Source organism: Microcebus murinus, chromosome 23, assembly GCF_040939455.1.
Source record: "Microcebus murinus isolate Inina chromosome 23, M.murinus_Inina_mat1.0, whole genome shotgun sequence".
In the NCBI taxonomy this organism is placed as follows: Eukaryota; Metazoa; Chordata; class Mammalia; order Primates; family Cheirogaleidae; genus Microcebus; species Microcebus murinus.
The window spans coordinates 1,573,369-1,594,237 of NC_134126.1; the positions used below are offsets into that span (position 1 = coordinate 1,573,369).

Genomic DNA, 20,869 nt, shown 5'->3' on the forward strand with positions numbered 1-20,869 from the left:
TGTGGAGCAGGTCTGGGTGTGACTCCGGATCCCCCAACATCAGGTGCCACCACCAAAGATTCCTGCGTGTAGCCCATAGAACCCCAAAAGCAACGGGACGAGTTCTGGTCACATACTCCCTCAAAATGACATCCTGGCCTTCTTCTGGAACTCCCTCCCCTCTCAGACTCTCAAGGTTTCCTCCAGCGTGTCGGTTCCCACAGAGCAGACCTTTGGTCTGAGACCTGACAGTCCAGATGCCACGCATGCTGCCGCGTGGCGGCGGTGTCGCGGCTTGGGACAAGAGGAGGCCCCACGGTGCGGGCTGGGGCGCCAGGCACCGCGCGGGCGCTGAGGGTGGGGGTGACCCCCACCCCGGGCCGCCGCCGCGCTCCCAGAAAGGGGACAGAACAAGAGGCAAAAAAAAAAAAAAGCAGCAGCCTGTGGCACCCGGTATTCCCAGGCGGTCTCCCATCCAAGTACTAACCAGGCCCGACCCTGCTTAGCTTCCGAGACCAGACGAGATCGGGGGCGTTCAGGGTGGTGTGGCCCTAGACGGCGGCGGAGGGCGCCCCTGCCCCGCTCGAGAAGCCGAGCCTCTCTGGGCTTCCCCGCCGCCGCCTCCCGCCCCAGGCCCCGCGCCGGGCCGGGCCGGGCCGGTTGAGTTCGCCGGCCGGGTCCCGCTGGCTCCCAGGGACGGGGGTGATGGGCGGGGCGGGGCGGGGCGGGGCGGGGCGGGGCGGGGTGGGGGGCTGTCTCTCTATACACACACACACACACTCACACTCACTCACACTCACACAAGATGCGCCTCCACGGCTGGACTCGCCAAGGTGGAGCCCTCCCAGCCCCCCTCGTCTCCTCGCCCGGCCTCCTTCACCTACCCGCTGCCCACCCCCAGCGCGTCGCTGCCGCTGACTGCGCACGCGCGGGACGCTCGCCCTTTGACCCCAGCCAGGGGCCGCCCTCCCCCACAACCCCTTTCAGCTGTGCCCCCCCCCTCGCCCTGTGGGTGGGCTGCCGCCTATTCCCCCGGGCCAGGGCTGGGGCACAGCCAGTGTATGGGGCGTCTCTCTCTGGGGATGTGTCCCATGGGTGGGGTGGGGTGGCGTGGTTTGGGGGGTGCTGAAGAAATCAGTCCCCTCCATCTCCTACCTCTGGAAAACGCCCAAGCCCGTGGAGAACTGCCGGCACCGCTTCGTGGGGGCCGGGACCCTCCTCCGTGTCCTCCTGTGGCCCAGTCCAAGGGGCCTGGGCCTGGCCGGGGCTGCATTGGACCCCGACCACCCTGGCGTGTGGACTCGCTAAAAATCGGCCATTAGATATTGGATTCCAGCTTCCTGGAGGTCATTTCACTAATGAGTGCACCGGAAAGAGTTTCCTAATCCATCTGTGAGGGTGGCAACTGAAAGAGAATTTGAAAGCTGACAGAATAGGCGAGGGAAGGCATAGGAGATTTCCACACCCAGCAAGGAAGACTTTCCCGAAATGGAAGAAAGAAACGAGCAAACAGAGACACCGGTAGCCCGCCCGGAAAAGAGTCTGCCCCTGAGAGAAAGCACCCTGACCAGGTTCACCCGTGGGTGGGTGGCGAGCTAGCGGCATTCAGAAGAGCGAGGCCCGCAGTCTGTGCGGAAGACACCTGCGCTCGGGTGTGTGTGGCGGCGCGATTCACAAGCAGCTCTAGACGTTAAACCCAGGAGAAGCCAGGGAGTTCCCAACGCCCCAGGTGTCCTCAGCCCACGACTGGCTGCTGTGGGAATGCGAAGCCCGGCTCCTTGTCTCAGAGCGGGGTTCCCAGGAGGATCAGGCTGAAGCTGGGACTTGGCCTCAAAGTGTCCCCTCGCATGGCCACCCCCTTCCCCTTCCTGCTCCTCTACTCCTGGTGCCCCTCCATCCAGGGGCCAGACCTTAAAGAGTCACCGCAAGAGAATCCTGGTCCCAAAGGAGCCTTCTGGGGGACCGGTGCTGAGAGAGGTTGTGGGCATGGCCCGCTGGGGCTCTGCCCGACATAGGGCTGAGAGATGCCACCTCCCAGCTCTGGGTCCCTGCAGGAAGTGTTGGCAAGCACAGGGCCGGTCCTCCAAAGGCCCAGGTGCAGGGAGCCCAGGCCAAGCAGCCTGTGGAAGAAGCCACTTGCCGTGCCACCCCGGGAACAGGACTGCAGGCCCCGGCCCTTCCCACCTCCTCCTCCTCCTCCTCCTCCTCCCCCCCGCCCCGCCCCCACAGGGCACAGGGCTCAGAGACACCTCAGACTCTTGCTACCCAAAGTGCAAAGGGCATCAGTTGCTCCTCCAACCCCCCCCCCCCCCCCGCCCAGCAGACCACGTTGTCCAGCCAGCCCCCGGGCCTCCCTGGGGTGCCCAGCACAAAAGTGCAGACACCCACCGGACCCTCAGTCTCAGTTTTCGGAGGTTTTTGCCACTCTAAGGACCCGCAGGCCAGCTGGGCCTTCGGGCAGGACAGAGAGCCCCGGAATCCGACGTGGAGAGCTGCGTGTACGTCCCCATCAGGAGGCGGTCCCCACCTCCGCGGCTCTCCCCTTGCGGGGAGCGGCAGCCCAGCCGGCAGCCGCAGGGCCTCAGGGAAGACACCAGGCTGGGCCCCCGCGGCACAGCGGGGGCACGTCCCCCGCACTCACGCGACTTAGGGACGGCTGCTGGAGACTGCTGCGGCCACCCTGCTGCCGGGTTTCTGGAGGGCTTCCTGGAAGCAGCATCCACACCAAGCCCTTGGAAGGCCCAGGCGACGGAGGAGCCGGTCAGGCAGGGGCCGAGGACGGTGAGAGGCCGGGCGGGAAGGAGCGTGTCAGGCAGGGGCAGAGGACGGTGACCGGCCGGGCGGGGAGGAGCCGGTCAGGCGGGGGCCCAGGACAGTGACGGGCCTGGCCGGGGAGGAGTGCGTCAGGCAGGGGCAGAGGAGACGGGCTGGGTAAGGGTTAGGGTTACAGTTAGGGCACAATTCACAATCCCAAAGACGTGGAAGCGACCCGAGTGCCCATCCATCCAGGAGTGCATCAATAAAATGTGGCGCGTGGACACCACGGAGTGCCATTCGGCTGTGAGGAGCAGCGGTGAGAGGGCGCCTCTCGTGTTCTCCTGGCCAGAGCTGGAACCCGTTCCAGTAAACCAAGTATCCCAAGAATGGACACACGAGCACCACGTGAGCGCGCTCACCAGCAAATTGGTACGAACGGATGGACGCCTAAGTGGACGGAGAGGAATCACCTTCATCGGGTGGGTGTCGGGCGGGTGGGGGGAGGGGAGGGGCATACACATCCATTAGGCATGGGGTGGGTGCGCACCGACTGGGGGATGGGCGCACTTGAAGCTCTGACCCGAGGGGGGAGGCTTGGAGAGGGCAAGGCACCCGACCTTAACATTGGTACCCCCACAATACGCTGGAACAACATGAGAGGTATATGAATAAGAACACAGGGGGGGCCGGGCGCGGTGGCTCACGCCTGTAATCCTAGCTCTCTGGGAGGCCGAGGCGGGCGGATTGCTCCAGGTCAGGAGTTCGAAACCAGCCTGAGCAAGAGCGAGACCCCGTCTCTACTAAAAATAGAAAGAAATTAATTGGCCAACTAATATATATAGAAAAACACAGCCGGGCGTGGTGGTGCATGCCTGTAGTCCCAACTACTCGGGAGGCTGAGGCAGCAGGATTGCTTGAGCCCGGAGATTGAGGTTGCTGTGAGCTAGGCTGACGCCATGGCACTCACTCTAGCCTGGGCAGCAAAACGAGACTCTGTCTCAAAAAATAAAAAAAAAAGAACACAGGGGGGAGGGCGGCACGGGCAACACATGTCACCTGAATACTTGTACTCCCATCATCTGCTTGAAAAGAGAGAGAAAAGAAAATGCAATCCTAGAGGTAAGAGACACTTTTTAAAAATAATGAATCCGAAGAGAAAAGTAAAAGGAGGCCTGTGGAGCAGGTCTGGGTGTGACTCCGGATCCCCCAACATCAGGTGCCACCACCAAAGATTCCTGCGTGTAGCCCATAGAACCCCAAAAGCAACGGGACGAGTTCTGGTCACATACTCCCTCAAAATGACATCCTGGCCTTCTTCTGGAACTCCCTCCCCTCTCAGACTCTCAAGGTTTCCTCCAGCGTGTCGGTTCCCACAGAGCAGACCTTTGGTCTGAGACCTGACAGTCCAGATGCCACGCATGCTGCCGCGTGGCGGCGGTGTCGCGGCTTGGGACAAGAGGAGGCCCCACGGTGCGGGCTGGGGCGCCAGGCACCGCGCGGGCGCTGAGGGTGGGGGTGACCCCCACCCCGGGCCGCCGCCGCGCTCCCAGAAAGGGGACAGAACAAGAGGCAAAAAAAAAAAAAAGCAGCAGCCTGTGGCACCCGGTATTCCCAGGCGGTCTCCCATCCAAGTACTAACCAGGCCCGACCCTGCTTAGCTTCCGAGACCAGACGAGATCGGGGGCGTTCAGGGTGGTGTGGCCCTAGACGGCGGCGGAGGGCGCCCCTGCCCCGCTCGAGAAGCCGAGCCTCTCTGGGCTTCCCCGCCGCCGCCTCCCGCCCCAGGCCCCGCGCCGGGCCGGGCCGGGCCGGTTGAGTTCGCCGGCCGGGTCCCGCTGGCTCCCAGGGACGGGGGTGATGGGCGGGGCGGGGCGGGGCGGGGCGGGGCGGGGCGGGGTGGGGGGCTGTCTCTCTATACACACACACACACACTCACACTCACTCACACTCACACAAGATGCGCCTCCACGGCTGGACTCGCCAAGGTGGAGCCCTCCCAGCCCCCCTCGTCTCCTCGCCCGGCCTCCTTCACCTACCCGCTGCCCACCCCCAGCGCGTCGCTGCCGCTGACTGCGCACGCGCGGGACGCTCGCCCTTTGACCCCAGCCAGGGGCCGCCCTCCCCCACAACCCCTTTCAGCTGTGCCCCCCCCCTCGCCCTGTGGGTGGGCTGCCGCCTATTCCCCCGGGCCAGGGCTGGGGCACAGCCAGTGTATGGGGCGTCTCTCTCTGGGGATGTGTCCCATGGGTGGGGTGGGGTGGCGTGGTTTGGGGGGTGCTGAAGAAATCAGTCCCCTCCATCTCCTACCTCTGGAAAACGCCCAAGCCCGTGGAGAACTGCCGGCACCGCTTCGTGGGGGCCGGGACCCTCCTCCGTGTCCTCCTGTGGCCCAGTCCAAGGGGCCTGGGCCTGGCCGGGGCTGCATTGGACCCCGACCACCCTGGCGTGTGGACTCGCTAAAAATCGGCCATTAGATATTGGATTCCAGCTTCCTGGAGGTCATTTCACTAATGAGTGCACCGGAAAGAGTTTCCTAATCCATCTGTGAGGGTGGCAACTGAAAGAGAATTTGAAAGCTGACAGAATAGGCGAGGGAAGGCATAGGAGATTTCCACACCCAGCAAGGAAGACTTTCCCGAAATGGAAGAAAGAAACGAGCAAACAGAGACACCGGTAGCCCGCCCGGAAAAGAGTCTGCCCCTGAGAGAAAGCACCCTGACCAGGTTCACCCGTGGGTGGGTGGCGAGCTAGCGGCATTCAGAAGAGCGAGGCCCGCAGTCTGTGCGGAAGACACCTGCGCTCGGGTGTGTGTGGCGGCGCGATTCACAAGCAGCTCTAGACGTTAAACCCAGGAGAAGCCAGGGAGTTCCCAACGCCCCAGGTGTCCTCAGCCCACGACTGGCTGCTGTGGGAATGCGAAGCCCGGCTCCTTGTCTCAGAGCGGGGTTCCCAGGAGGATCAGGCTGAAGCTGGGACTTGGCCTCAAAGTGTCCCCTCGCATGGCCACCCCCTTCCCCTTCCTGCTCCTCTACTCCTGGTGCCCCTCCATCCAGGGGCCAGACCTTAAAGAGTCACCGCAAGAGAATCCTGGTCCCAAAGGAGCCTTCTGGGGGACCGGTGCTGAGAGAGGTTGTGGGCATGGCCCGCTGGGGCTCTGCCCGACATAGGGCTGAGAGATGCCACCTCCCAGCTCTGGGTCCCTGCAGGAAGTGTTGGCAAGCACAGGGCCGGTCCTCCAAAGGCCCAGGTGCAGGGAGCCCAGGCCAAGCAGCCTGTGGAAGAAGCCACTTGCCGTGCCACCCCGGGAACAGGACTGCAGGCCCCGGCCCTTCCCACCTCCTCCTCCTCCTCCTCCTCCTCCCCCCCGCCCCGCCCCCACAGGGCACAGGGCTCAGAGACACCTCAGACTCTTGCTACCCAAAGTGCAAAGGGCATCAGTTGCTCCTCCAACCCCCCCCCCCCCCCCCGCCCAGCAGACCACGTTGTCCAGCCAGCCCCCGGGCCTCCCTGGGGTGCCCAGCACAAAAGTGCAGACACCCACCGGACCCTCAGTCTCAGTTTTCGGAGGTTTTTGCCACTCTAAGGACCCGCAGGCCAGCTGGGCCTTCGGGCAGGACAGAGAGCCCCGGAATCCGACGTGGAGAGCTGCGTGTACGTCCCCATCAGGAGGCGGTCCCCACCTCCGCGGCTCTCCCCTTGCGGGGAGCGGCAGCCCAGCCGGCAGCCGCAGGGCCTCAGGGAAGACACCAGGCTGGGCCCCCGCGGCACAGCGGGGGCACGTCCCCCGCACTCACGCGACTTAGGGACGGCTGCTGGAGACTGCTGCGGCCACCCTGCTGCCGGGTTTCTGGAGGGCTTCCTGGAAGCAGCATCCACACCAAGCCCTTGGAAGGCCCAGGCGACGGAGGAGCCGGTCAGGCAGGGGCCGAGGACGGTGAGAGGCCGGGCGGGAAGGAGCGTGTCAGGCAGGGGCAGAGGACGGTGACCGGCCGGGCGGGGAGGAGCCGGTCAGGCGGGGGCCCAGGACAGTGACGGGCCTGGCCGGGGAGGAGTGCGTCAGGCAGGGGCAGAGGAGACGGGCTGGGTAAGGGTTAGGGTTACAGTTAGGGCACAATTCACAATCCCAAAGACGTGGAAGCGACCCGAGTGCCCATCCATCCAGGAGTGCATCAATAAAATGTGGCGCGTGGACACCACGGAGTGCCATTCGGCTGTGAGGAGCAGCGGTGAGAGGGCGCCTCTCGTGTTCTCCTGGCCAGAGCTGGAACCCGTTCCAGTAAACCAAGTATCCCAAGAATGGACACACGAGCACCACGTGAGCGCGCTCACCAGCAAATTGGTACGAACGGATGGACGCCTAAGTGGACGGAGAGGAATCACCTTCATCGGGTGGGTGTCGGGCGGGTGGGGGGAGGGGAGGGGCATACACATCCATTAGGCATGGGGTGGGTGCGCACCGACTGGGGGATGGGCGCACTTGAAGCTCTGACCCGAGGGGGGAGGCTTGGAGAGGGCAAGGCACCCGACCTTAACATTGGTACCCCCACAATACGCTGGAACAACATGAGAGGTATATGAATAAGAACACAGGGGGGGCCGGGCGCGGTGGCTCACGCCTGTAATCCTAGCTCTCTGGGAGGCCGAGGCGGGCGGATTGCTCCAGGTCAGGAGTTCGAAACCAGCCTGAGCAAGAGCGAGACCCCGTCTCTACTAAAAATAGAAAGAAATTAATTGGCCAACTAATATATATAGAAAAACACAGCCGGGCGTGGTGGTGCATGCCTGTAGTCCCAACTACTCGGGAGGCTGAGGCAGCAGGATTGCTTGAGCCCGGAGATTGAGGTTGCTGTGAGCTAGGCTGACGCCATGGCACTCACTCTAGCCTGGGCAGCAAAACGAGACTCTGTCTCAAAAAATAAAAAAAAAAGAACACAGGGGGGAGGGCGGCACGGGCAACACATGTCACCTGAATACTTGTACTCCCATCATCTGCTTGAAAAGAGAGAGAAAAGAAAATGCAATCCTAGAGGTAAGAGACACTTTTTAAAAATAATGAATCCGAAGAGAAAAGTAAAAGGAGGCCTGTGGAGCAGGTCTGGGTGTGACTCCGGATCCCCCAACATCAGGTGCCACCACCAAAGATTCCTGCGTGTAGCCCATAGAACCCCAAAAGCAACGGGACGAGTTCTGGTCACATACTCCCTCAAAATGACATCCTGGCCTTCTTCTGGAACTCCCTCCCCTCTCAGACTCTCAAGGTTTCCTCCAGCGTGTCGGTTCCCACAGAGCAGACCTTTGGTCTGAGACCTGACAGTCCAGATGCCACGCATGCTGCCGCGTGGCGGCGGTGTCGCGGCTTGGGACAAGAGGAGGCCCCACGGTGCGGGCTGGGGCGCCAGGCACCGCGCGGGCGCTGAGGGTGGGGGTGACCCCCACCCCGGGCCGCCGCCGCGCTCCCAGAAAGGGGACAGAACAAGAGGCAAAAAAAAAAAAAAAGCAGCAGCCTGTGGCACCCGGTATTCCCAGGCGGTCTCCCATCCAAGTACTAACCAGGCCCGACCCTGCTTAGCTTCCGAGACCAGACGAGATCGGGGGCGTTCAGGGTGGTGTGGCCCTAGACGGCGGCGGAGGGCGCCCCTGCCCCGCTCGAGAAGCCGAGCCTCTCTGGGCTTCCCCGCCGCCGCCTCCCGCCCCAGGCCCCGCGCCGGGCCGGGCCGGGCCGGTTGAGTTCGCCGGCCGGGTCCCGCTGGCTCCCAGGGACGGGGGTGATGGGCGGGGCGGGGCGGGGCGGGGCGGGGCGGGGCGGGGTGGGGGGCTGTCTCTCTATACACACACACACACACTCACACTCACTCACACTCACACAAGATGCGCCTCCACGGCTGGACTCGCCAAGGTGGAGCCCTCCCAGCCCCCCTCGTCTCCTCGCCCGGCCTCCTTCACCTACCCGCTGCCCACCCCCAGCGCGTCGCTGCCGCTGACTGCGCACGCGCGGGACGCTCGCCCTTTGACCCCAGCCAGGGGCCGCCCTCCCCCACAACCCCTTTCAGCTGTGCCCCCCCCCTCGCCCTGTGGGTGGGCTGCCGCCTATTCCCCCGGGCCAGGGCTGGGGCACAGCCAGTGTATGGGGCGTCTCTCTCTGGGGATGTGTCCCATGGGTGGGGTGGGGTGGCGTGGTTTGGGGGGTGCTGAAGAAATCAGTCCCCTCCATCTCCTACCTCTGGAAAACGCCCAAGCCCGTGGAGAACTGCCGGCACCGCTTCGTGGGGGCCGGGACCCTCCTCCGTGTCCTCCTGTGGCCCAGTCCAAGGGGCCTGGGCCTGGCCGGGGCTGCATTGGACCCCGACCACCCTGGCGTGTGGACTCGCTAAAAATCGGCCATTAGATATTGGATTCCAGCTTCCTGGAGGTCATTTCACTAATGAGTGCACCGGAAAGAGTTTCCTAATCCATCTGTGAGGGTGGCAACTGAAAGAGAATTTGAAAGCTGACAGAATAGGCGAGGGAAGGCATAGGAGATTTCCACACCCAGCAAGGAAGACTTTCCCGAAATGGAAGAAAGAAACGAGCAAACAGAGACACCGGTAGCCCGCCCGGAAAAGAGTCTGCCCCTGAGAGAAAGCACCCTGACCAGGTTCACCCGTGGGTGGGTGGCGAGCTAGCGGCATTCAGAAGAGCGAGGCCCGCAGTCTGTGCGGAAGACACCTGCGCTCGGGTGTGTGTGGCGGCGCGATTCACAAGCAGCTCTAGACGTTAAACCCAGGAGAAGCCAGGGAGTTCCCAACGCCCCAGGTGTCCTCAGCCCACGACTGGCTGCTGTGGGAATGCGAAGCCCGGCTCCTTGTCTCAGAGCGGGGTTCCCAGGAGGATCAGGCTGAAGCTGGGACTTGGCCTCAAAGTGTCCCCTCGCATGGCCACCCCCTTCCCCTTCCTGCTCCTCTACTCCTGGTGCCCCTCCATCCAGGGGCCAGACCTTAAAGAGTCACCGCAAGAGAATCCTGGTCCCAAAGGAGCCTTCTGGGGGACCGGTGCTGAGAGAGGTTGTGGGCATGGCCCGCTGGGGCTCTGCCCGACATAGGGCTGAGAGATGCCACCTCCCAGCTCTGGGTCCCTGCAGGAAGTGTTGGCAAGCACAGGGCCGGTCCTCCAAAGGCCCAGGTGCAGGGAGCCCAGGCCAAGCAGCCTGTGGAAGAAGCCACTTGCCGTGCCACCCCGGGAACAGGACTGCAGGCCCCGGCCCTTCCCACCTCCTCCTCCTCCTCCTCCTCCTCCCCCCCGCCCCGCCCCCACAGGGCACAGGGCTCAGAGACACCTCAGACTCTTGCTACCCAAAGTGCAAAGGGCATCAGTTGCTCCTCCAACCCCCCCCCCCCCCCGCCCAGCAGACCACGTTGTCCAGCCAGCCCCCGGGCCTCCCTGGGGTGCCCAGCACAAAAGTGCAGACACCCACCGGACCCTCAGTCTCAGTTTTCGGAGGTTTTTGCCACTCTAAGGACCCGCAGGCCAGCTGGGCCTTCGGGCAGGACAGAGAGCCCCGGAATCCGACGTGGAGAGCTGCGTGTACGTCCCCATCAGGAGGCGGTCCCCACCTCCGCGGCTCTCCCCTTGCGGGGAGCGGCAGCCCAGCCGGCAGCCGCAGGGCCTCAGGGAAGACACCAGGCTGGGCCCCCGCGGCACAGCGGGGGCACGTCCCCCACACTCACGCGACTTAGGGACGGCTGCTGGAGACTGCTGCGGCCACCCTGCTGCCGGGTTTCTGGAGGGCTTCCTGGAAGCAGCATCCACACCAAGCCCTTGGAAGGCCCAGGCGACGGAGGAGCCGGTCAGGCAGGGGCCGAGGACGGTGAGAGGCCGGGCGGGAAGGAGCGTGTCAGGCAGGGGCAGAGGACGGTGACCGGCCGGGCGGGGAGGAGCCGGTCAGGCGGGGGCCCAGGACAGTGACGGGCCTGGCCGGGGAGGAGTGCGTCAGGCAGGGGCAGAGGAGACGGGCTGGGTAAGGGTTAGGGTTACAGTTAGGGCACAATTCACAATCCCAAAGACGTGGAAGCGACCCGAGTGCCCATCCATCCAGGAGTGCATCAATAAAATGTGGCGCGTGGACACCACGGAGTGCCATTCGGCTGTGAGGAGCAGCGGTGAGAGGGCGCCTCTCGTGTTCTCCTGGCCAGAGCTGGAACCCGTTCCAGTAAACCAAGTATCCCAAGAATGGACACACGAGCACCACGTGAGCGCGCTCACCAGCAAATTGGTACGAACGGATGGACGCCTAAGTGGACGGAGAGGAATCACCTTCATCGGGTGGGTGTCGGGCGGGTGGGGGGAGGGGAGGGGCATACACATCCATTAGGCATGGGGTGGGTGCGCACCGACTGGGGGATGGGCGCACTTGAAGCTCTGACCCGAGGGGGGAGGCTTGGAGAGGGCAAGGCACCCGACCTTAACATTGGTACCCCCACAATACGCTGGAACAACATGAGAGGTATATGAATAAGAACACAGGGGGGGCCGGGCGCGGTGGCTCACGCCTGTAATCCTAGCTCTCTGGGAGGCCGAGGCGGGCGGATTGCTCCAGGTCAGGAGTTCGAAACCAGCCTGAGCAAGAGCGAGACCCCGTCTCTACTAAAAATAGAAAGAAATTAATTGGCCAACTAATATATATAGAAAAACACAGCCGGGCGTGGTGGTGCATGCCTGTAGTCCCAACTACTCGGGAGGCTGAGGCAGCAGGATTGCTTGAGCCCGGAGATTGAGGTTGCTGTGAGCTAGGCTGACGCCATGGCACTCACTCTAGCCTGGGCAGCAAAACGAGACTCTGTCTCAAAAAATAAAAAAAAAAGAACACAGGGGGGAGGGCGGCACGGGCAACACATGTCACCTGAATACTTGTACTCCCATCATCTGCTTGAAAAGAGAGAGAAAAGAAAATGCAATCCTAGAGGTAAGAGACACTTTTTAAAAATAATGAATCCGAAGAGAAAAGTAAAAGGAGGCCTGTGGAGCAGGTCTGGGTGTGACTCCGGATCCCCCAACATCAGGTGCCACCACCAAAGATTCCTGCGTGTAGCCCATAGAACCCCAAAAGCAACGGGACGAGTTCTGGTCACATACTCCCTCAAAATGACATCCTGGCCTTCTTCTGGAACTCCCTCCCCTCTCAGACTCTCAAGGTTTCCTCCAGCGTGTCGGTTCCCACAGAGCAGACCTTTGGTCTGAGACCTGACAGTCCAGATGCCACGCATGCTGCCGCGTGGCGGCGGTGTCGCGGCTTGGGACAAGAGGAGGCCCCACGGTGCGGGCTGGGGCGCCAGGCACCGCGCGGGCGCTGAGGGTGGGGGTGACCCCCACCCCGGGCCGCCGCCGCGCTCCCAGAAAGGGGACAGAACAAGAGGCAAAAAAAAAAAAAAGCAGCAGCCTGTGGCACCCGGTATTCCCAGGCGGTCTCCCATCCAAGTACTAACCAGGCCCGACCCTGCTTAGCTTCCGAGACCAGACGAGATCGGGGGCGTTCAGGGTGGTGTGGCCCTAGACGGCGGCAGAGGGCGCCCCTGCCCCGCTCGAGAAGCCGAGCCTCTCTGGGCTTCCCCGCCGCCGCCTCCCGCCCCAGGCCCCGCGCCGGGCCGGGCCGGGCCGGTTGAGTTCGCCGGCCGGGTCCCGCTGGCTCCCAGGGACGGGGGTGATGGGCGGGGCGGGGCGGGGCGGGGCGGGGCGGGGCGGGGTGGGGGGGCTGTCTCTCTATACACACACACACACACTCACACTCACTCACACTCACACAAGATGCGCCTCCACGGCTGGACTCGCCAAGGTGGAGCCCTCCCAGCCCCCCTCGTCTCCTCGCCCGGCCTCCTTCACCTACCCGCTGCCCACCCCCAGCGCGTCGCTGCCGCTGACTGCGCACGCGCGGGACGCTCGCCCTTTGACCCCAGCCAGGGGCCGCCCTCCCCCACAACCCCTTTCAGCTGTGCCCCCCCCCTCGCCCTGTGGGTGGGCTGCCGCCTATTCCCCCGGGCCAGGGCTGGGGCACAGCCAGTGTATGGGGCGTCTCTCTCTGGGGATGTGTCCCATGGGTGGGGTGGGGTGGCGTGGTTTGGGGGGTGCTGAAGAAATCAGTCCCCTCCATCTCCTACCTCTGGAAAACGCCCAAGCCCGTGGAGAACTGCCGGCACCGCTTCGTGGGGGCCGGGACCCTCCTCCGTGTCCTCCTGTGGCCCAGTCCAAGGGGCCTGGGCCTGGCCGGGGCTGCATTGGACCCCGACCACCCTGGCGTGTGGACTCGCTAAAAATCGGCCATTAGATATTGGATTCCAGCTTCCTGGAGGTCATTTCACTAATGAGTGCACCGGAAAGAGTTTCCTAATCCATCTGTGAGGGTGGCAACTGAAAGAGAATTTGAAAGCTGACAGAATAGGCGAGGGAAGGCATAGGAGATTTCCACACCCAGCAAGGAAGACTTTCCCGAAATGGAAGAAAGAAACGAGCAAACAGAGACACCGGTAGCCCGCCCGGAAAAGAGTCTGCCCCTGAGAGAAAGCACCCTGACCAGGTTCACCCGTGGGTGGGTGGCGAGCTAGCGGCATTCAGAAGAGCGAGGCCCGCAGTCTGTGCGGAAGACACCTGCGCTCGGGTGTGTGTGGCGGCGCGATTCACAAGCAGCTCTAGACGTTAAACCCAGGAGAAGCCAGGGAGTTCCCAACGCCCCAGGTGTCCTCAGCCCACGACTGGCTGCTGTGGGAATGCGAAGCCCGGCTCCTTGTCTCAGAGCGGGGTTCCCAGGAGGATCAGGCTGAAGCTGGGACTTGGCCTCAAAGTGTCCCCTCGCATGGCCACCCCCTTCCCCTTCCTGCTCCTCTACTCCTGGTGCCCCTCCATCCAGGGGCCAGACCTTAAAGAGTCACCGCAAGAGAATCCTGGTCCCAAAGGAGCCTTCTGGGGGACCGGTGCTGAGAGAGGTTGTGGGCATGGCCCGCTGGGGCTCTGCCCGACATAGGGCTGAGAGATGCCACCTCCCAGCTCTGGGTCCCTGCAGGAAGTGTTGGCAAGCACAGGGCCGGTCCTCCAAAGGCCCAGGTGCAGGGAGCCCAGGCCAAGCAGCCTGTGGAAGAAGCCACTTGCCGTGCCACCCCGGGAACAGGACTGCAGGCCCCGGCCCTTCCCACCTCCTCCTCCTCCTCCTCCTCCTCCCCCCCGCCCCGCCCCCACAGGGCACAGGGCTCAGAGACACCTCAGACTCTTGCTACCCAAAGTGCAAAGGGCATCAGTTGCTCCTCCAACCCCCCCCCCCCCCGCCCAGCAGACCACGTTGTCCAGCCAGCCCCCGGGCCTCCCTGGGGTGCCCAGCACAAAAGTGCAGACACCCACCGGACCCTCAGTCTCAGTTTTCGGAGGTTTTTGCCACTCTAAGGACCCGCAGGCCAGCTGGGCCTTCGGGCAGGACAGAGAGCCCCGGAATCCGACGTGGAGAGCTGCGTGTACGTCCCCATCAGGAGGCGGTCCCCACCTCCGCGGCTCTCCCCTTGCGGGGAGCGGCAGCCCAGCCGGCAGCCGCAGGGCCTCAGGGAAGACACCAGGCTGGGCCACCGCGGCACAGCGGGGGCACGTCCCCCGCACTCACGCGACTTAGAGACGGCTGCTGGAGACTGCTGCGGCCACCCTGCTGCCGGGTTTCTGGAGGGCTTCCTGGAAGCAGCATCCACACCAAGCCCTTGGAAGGCCCAGGCGACGGAGGAGCCGGTCAGGCAGGGGCCGAGGACGGTGAGAGGCCGGGCGGGAAGGAGCGTGTCAGGCAGGGGCAGAGGACGGTGACCGGCCGGGCGGGGAGGAGCCGGTCAGGCGGGGGCCCAGGACAGTGACGGGCCTGGCCGGGGAGGAGTGCGTCAGGCAGGGGCAGAGGAGACGGGCTGGGTAAGGGTTAGGGTTACAGTTAGGGCACAATTCACAATCCCAAAGACGTGGAAGCGACCCGAGTGCCCATCCATCCAGGAGTGCATCAATAAAATGTGGCGCGTGGACACCACGGAGTGCCATTCGGCTGTGAGGAGCAGCGGTGAGAGGGCGCCTCTCGTGTTCTCCTGGCCAGAGCTGGAACCCGTTCCAGTAAACCAAGTATCCCAAGAATGGACACACGAGCACCACGTGAGCGCGCTCACCAGCAAATTGGTACGAACGGATGGACGCCTAAGTGGACGGAGAGGAATCACCTTCATCGGGTGGGTGTCGGGCGGGTGGGGGGAGGGGAGGGGCATACACATCCATTAGGCATGGGGTGGGTGCGCACCGACTGGGGGATGGGCGCACTTGAAGCTCTGACCCGAGGGGGGAGGCTTGGAGAGGGCAAGGCACCCGACCTTAACATTGGTACCCCCACAATACGCTGGAACAACATGAGAGGTATATGAATAAGAACACAGGGGGGGCCGGGCGCGGTGGCTCACGCCTGTAATCCTAGCTCTCTGGGAGGCCGAGGCGGGCGGATTGCTCCAGGTCAGGAGTTCGAAACCAGCCTGAGCAAGAGCGAGACCCCGTCTCTACTAAAAATAGAAAGAAATTAATTGGCCAACTAATATATATAGAAAAACACAGCCGGGCGTGGTGGTGCATGCCTGTAGTCCCAACTACTCGGGAGGCTGAGGCAGCAGGATTGCTTGAGCCCGGAGATTGTGGTTGCTGTGAGCTAGGCTGACGCCATGGCACTCACTCTAGCCTGGGCAGCAAAACGAGACTCTGTCTCAAAAAATAAAAAAAAAAGAACACAGGGGGGAGGGCGGCACGGGCAACACATGTCACCTGAATACTTGTACTCCCATCATCTGCTTGAAAAGAGAGAGAAAAGAAAATGCAATCCTAGAGGTAAGAGACACTTTTTAAAAATAATGAATCCGAAGAGAAAAGTAAAAGGAGGCCTGTGGAGCAGGTCTGGGTGTGACTCCGGATCCCCCAACATCAGGTGCCACCACCAAAGATTCCTGCGTGTAGCCCATAGAACCCCAAAAGCAACGGGACGAGTTCTGGTCACATACTCCCTCAAAATGACATCCTGGCCTTCTTCTGGAACTCCCTCCCCTCTCAGACTCTCAAGGTTTCCTCCAGCGTGTCGGTTCCCACAGAGCAGACCTTTGGTCTGAGACCTGACAGTCCAGATGCCACGCATGCTGCCGCGTGGCGGCGGTGTCGCGGCTTGGGACAAGAGGAGGCCCCACGGTGCGGGCTGGGGCGCCAGGCACCGCGCGGGCGCTGAGGGTGGGGGTGACCCCCACCCCGGGCCGCCGCCGCGCTCCCAGAAAGGGGACAGAACAAGAGGCAAAAAAAAAAAAAAGCAGCAGCCTGTGGCACCCGGTATTCCCAGGCGGTCTCCCATCCAAGTACTAACCAGGCCCGACCCTGCTTAGCTTCCGAGACCAGACGAGATCGGGGGCGTTCAGGGTGGTGTGGCCCTAGACGGCGGCGGAGGGCGCCCCTGCCCCGCTCGAGAAGCCGAGCCTCTCTGGGCTTCCCCGCCGCCGCCTCCCGCCCCAGGCCCCGCGCCGGGCCGGGCCGGGCCGGTTGAGTTCGCCGGCCGGGTCCCGCTGGCTCCCAGGGACGGGGGTGATGGGCGGGGCGGGGCGGGGCGGGGCGGGGCGGGGCGGGGGGCTGTCTCTCTATACACACACACACACACTCACACTCACTCACACTCACACAAGATGCGCCTCCACGGCTGGACTCGCCAAGGTGGAGCCCTCCCAGCCCCCCTCGTCTCCTCGCCCGGCCTCCTTCACCTACCCGCTGCCCACCCCCAGCGCGTCGCTGCCGCTGACTGCGCACGCGCGGGACGCTCGCCCTTTGACCCCAGCCAGGGGCCGCCCTCCCCCACAACCCCTTTCAGCTGTGCCCCCCCCCTCGCCCTGTGGGTGGGCTGCCGCCTATTCCCCCGGGCCAGGGCTGGGGCACAGCCAGTGTATGGGGCGTCTCTCTCTGGGGATGTGTCCCATGGGTGGGGTGGGGTGGCGTGGTTTGGGGGGTGCTGAAGAAATCAGTCCCCTCCATCTCCTACCTCTGGAAAACGCCCAAGCCCGTGGAGAACTGCCGGCACCGCTTCGTGGGGGCCGGGACCCTCCTCCGTGTCCTCCTGTGGCCCAGTCCAAGGGGCCTGGGCCTGGCCGGGGCTGCATTGGACCCCGACCACCCTGGCGTGTGGACTCGCTAAAAATCGGCCATTAGATATTGGATTCCAGCTTCCTGGAGGTCATTTCACTAATGAGTGCACCGGAAAGAGTTTCCTAATCCATCTGTGAGGGTGGCAACTGAAAGAGAATTTGAAAGCTGACAGAATAGGCGAGGGAAGGCATAGGAGATTTCCACACCCAGCAAGGAAGACTTTCCCGAAATGGAAGAAAGAAACGAGCAAACAGAGACACCGGTAGCCCGCCCGGAAAAGAGTCTGCCCCTGAGAGAAAGCACCCTGACCAGGTTCACCCGTGGGTGGGTGGCGAGCTAGCGGCATTCAGAAGAGCGAGGCCCGCAGTCTGTGCGGAAGACACCTGCGCTCGGGTGTGTGTGGCGGCGCGATTCACAAGCAGCTCTAGACGTTAAACCCAGGAGAAGCCAGGGAGTTCCCAACGCCCCAGGTGTCCTCAGCCCACGACTGGCTGCTGTGGGAATGCGAAGCCCGGCTCCTTGTCTCAGAGCGGGGTTCCCAGGAGGATCAGGCTGAAGCTGGGACTTGGCCTCAAAGTGTCCCCTCGCATGGCCACCCCTTCCCCTTCCTGCTCCTCTACTCCTGGTGCCCCTCCATCCAGGGGCCAGACCTTAAAGAGTCACCGCAAGAGAATCCTGGTCCCAAAGGAGCCTTCTGGGGGACCGGTGCTGAGAGAGGTTGTGGGCATGGCCCGCTGGGGCTCTGCCCGACATAGGGCTGAGAGATGCCACCTCCCAGCTCTGGGTCCCTGCAGGAAGTGTTGGCAAGCACAGGGCCGGTCCTCCAAAGGCCCAGGTGCAGGGAGCCCAGGCCAAGCAGCCTGTGGAAGAAGCCACTTGCCGTGCCACCCCGGGAACAGGACTGCAGGCCCCGGCCCTTCCCACCTCCTCCTCCTCCTCCTCCTCCTCCCCCCCGCCCCGCCCCCACAGGGCACAGGGCTCAGAGACACCTCAGACTCTTGCTACCCAAAGTGCAAAGGGCATCAGTTGCTCCTCCAACCCCCCCCCCCCCGCCCAGCAGACCACGTTGTCCAGCCAGCCCCCGGGCCTCCCTGGGGTGCCCAGCACAAAAGTGCAGACACCCACCGGACCCTCAGTCTCAGTTTTCGGAGGTTTTTGCCACTCTAAGGACCCGCAGGCCAGCTGGGCCTTCGGGCAGGACAGAGAGCCCCGGAATCCGACGTGGAGAGCTGCGTGTACGTCCCCATCAGGAGGCGGTCCCCACCTCCGCGGCTCTCCCCTTGCGGGAGCGGCAGCCCAGCCGGCAGCCGCAGGGCCTCAGGGAAGACACCAGGCTGGGCCCCCGCGGCACAGCGGGGGCACGTCCCCCGCACTCACGCGACTTAGGGACGGCTGCTGGAGACTGCTGCGGCCACCCTGCTGCCGGGTTTCTGGAGGGCTTCCTGGAAGCAGCGTCCACACCAAGCCCTTGGAAGGCCCAGGCGACGGAGGAGCCGGTCAGGCAGGGGCCGAGGACGGTGAGAGGCCGGGCGGGCGGGAAGGAGCATGTCAGGCAGGGGCAGAGGACGGTGACAGGCCGGGCGGGGAGGAGCCGGTCAGGCGGGGGCCCAGGACAGTGACGGGCCTGGCCGGGGAGGAGTGCCTCAGGCAGGGGCAGAGGAGACGGGGGCTGGGTAAGGGTTAGGGTGACAGTTAGGGCACAATTCACAATCGCAAAGACGTGGAAGCCACCCGAGTGCCCATCCATCCAGGAGTGCATGAATAAAATGTGGCGCGTGGACACCACGGAGTGCCATTCGGCTGTGAGGAGCAGCGGTGAGAGGGCGTCTCTCGTGTTCTCCTGGCCAGAGCTGGAACCCGTTCCAGTAAGCCAGGTATCCCAAGAATGGACACACGAGCACCACGTGAGCGCGCTCACCAGCAAATTGGTACGAACGGATGGACGCCTAAGTGGACGGAGAGGAGTCACCTTCATCGGGTGGGTGTCGGGCGGGTGGGGGGAGGGGAGGGGCATACACATCCATTAGGCATGGGGTGGGTGCGCACCGACTGGGGGATGGGCGCACTTGAAGCTCTGACCCGAGGGGGGAGGCTTGGAGAGGGCAAGGCACCCGACCTTAACATTGGTACCCCCACAATACGCTGGAACAACATGAGAGGTATATGAATAAGAACACAGGGGGGGGGGGCCGGGCGCGGTGGCTCACGCCTGTAATCCTAGCTCTCTGGGAGGCCGAGGCGGGCGGATTGCTCCAGGTCAGGAGTTCGAAACCAGCCTGAGCAAGAGCGAGACCCCGTCTCTACTAAAAATAGAAAGAAATTAATTGGCCAACTAATATATATAGAAAAACACAGCCGGGCGTGGTGGTGCATGCCTGTAGTCCCAACTACTCGGGAGGCTGAGGCAGCAGGATTGCTTGAGCCCGGAGATTGAGGTTGCTGTGAGCTAGGCTGACGCCATGGCACTCACTCTAGCCTGGGCAGCAAAACGAGACTCTGTCTCAAAAAAAAAAAAAAAAAGAACACAGGGGGGAGGCCGGCACGGGCAACACATGTCACCTGAATACTTGTACTCCCATCATCTGCTTGAAGAGAGAGAGAAAAGAAACTGCAATCATAGAGGTAAGAGACACTTTTTAAAAATAATGAATCCGAAGAGAAAAGTAAAAGGAGGCCTGTGGAGCAGGTCTGGGTGTGACTCCGGATCCCCCAACATCAGGTGCCACCACCAAAGATTCCTGCGTGTAGCCCATAGAACCCCAAAAGCAACGGGACGAGTTCTGGTCACATACTCCCTCAAAATGACATCCTGGCCTTCTTCTGGAACTCCCTCCCCTCTCAGACTCTCAAGGTTTCCTCCAGCGTGTCGGTTCCCACAGAGCAGACCTTTGGTCTGAGACCTGACAGTCCAGATGCCACGCATGCTGCCGCGTGGCGGCGGTGTCGCGGCTTGGGACAAGAGGAGGCCCCACGGTGCGGGCTGGGGCGCCAGGCACCGCGCGGGCGCTGAGAGTGGGGGTGACCCGCACCCCGGGCCGCCGCCGCGCTCCCAGAAAGGGGACAGAACAAGAGGCAAAAAAAAAAAAAAAAAAAAAAGCAGCAGCCTGTGGCACCCGGTATTCCCAGGCGGTCTCCCATCCAAGTACTAACCAGGCCCGACCCTGCTTAGCTTCCGAGACCAGACGAGATCGGGGGCGTTCAGGGTGGTGTGGCCCTAGACGGCGGCGGAGGGCGCCCCTGCCCCGCTCGAGAAGCCGAGCCTCTCTGGGCTTCCCCGCCGCCGCCTCCCGCCCCAGGCCCCGCGCCGGGCCGGGCCGGTTGAGTTCGCAGGGACGGGGGTGATGGGCGGGGCGGGGCGGGGCGGGGCGGGGGGCTGTCTCTCTATACACACACACACACTCACACTCACTCACACTCACACAAGATGCGCCTCCACGGCTGGACTCGCCAAGGTGGAGCCCTCCCAGCCCCCCTCGTCTCCTCGCCCGGCCTCCTTCACCTACCCGCTGCCCACCCCCAGCGCGTCGCTGCCTCCCGCTGACTGCGCACGCGCGGGACGCTCGCCCTTTGACCCCAGCCAGGGGCCGCCCTCCCCCACAACCCCTTTCAGCTGCGCCCCCCCCTCGCCCTGTGGGTGGGCTGCCGCCTATTCCCCCGGGCCAGGGCTGGGGCACAGCCAGTGTATGGGGCGTCTCTCTCTGGGGATGTGTCCCATGGGTGGGGTGGGGTGGCGTGGTTTGGGGGGCGCTGAAGAAATCAGTCCCCTCCATCTCCTACCTCTGGAAAACGCCCAAGCCCGTGGAGAACTGCCGGCACCGCTTCGTGGGGGCCGGGACCCTCCTCCGTGTCCTCCTGTGGCCCAGTCCAAGGGGCCTGGGCCTGGCCGGGGCTGCATTGGACCCCGACCACCCTGGCGTGTGGACTCGCTAAAAATCGGCCATTAGATATTGGATTCCAGCTTCCTGGAGGTCATTTCACTAATGAGTGCACCGGAAAGAGT

At 63.4% G+C, this 20,869-nt stretch overlaps 6 non-coding genes across 6 annotated transcripts; all 6 read right to left on the reverse strand.

Annotated features, from left to right (window-relative positions):
• Positions 1-417: 417 nt before the first annotated feature.
• Positions 418-536, reverse strand: LOC142864020 (5S ribosomal RNA). The gene has a single exon (XR_012914618.1). It is a non-coding gene; the product is annotated as a 5S ribosomal RNA (ribosomal RNA).
• A 3,790-nt stretch (positions 537-4,326) lies between these two features.
• LOC142864032 (5S ribosomal RNA) lies at positions 4,327-4,445 on the reverse strand. Its single transcript, XR_012914628.1, has one exon. It is a non-coding gene; the product is annotated as a 5S ribosomal RNA (ribosomal RNA).
• Positions 4,446-8,237: 3,792 nt separating this feature from the next.
• On the reverse strand, positions 8,238-8,356 carry LOC142864043 (5S ribosomal RNA). The gene has a single exon (XR_012914636.1). It is a non-coding gene; the product is annotated as a 5S ribosomal RNA (ribosomal RNA).
• Positions 8,357-12,145: 3,789 nt separating this feature from the next.
• On the reverse strand, positions 12,146-12,264 carry LOC142864048 (5S ribosomal RNA). The gene has a single exon (XR_012914641.1). It is a non-coding gene; the product is annotated as a 5S ribosomal RNA (ribosomal RNA).
• A 3,789-nt stretch (positions 12,265-16,053) lies between these two features.
• LOC142864049 (5S ribosomal RNA) lies at positions 16,054-16,172 on the reverse strand. Its single transcript, XR_012914642.1, has one exon. It is a non-coding gene; the product is annotated as a 5S ribosomal RNA (ribosomal RNA).
• A 3,798-nt stretch (positions 16,173-19,970) lies between these two features.
• On the reverse strand, positions 19,971-20,089 carry LOC142864050 (5S ribosomal RNA). The gene has a single exon (XR_012914643.1). It is a non-coding gene; the product is annotated as a 5S ribosomal RNA (ribosomal RNA).
• Positions 20,090-20,869: the final 780 nt, after the last annotated feature.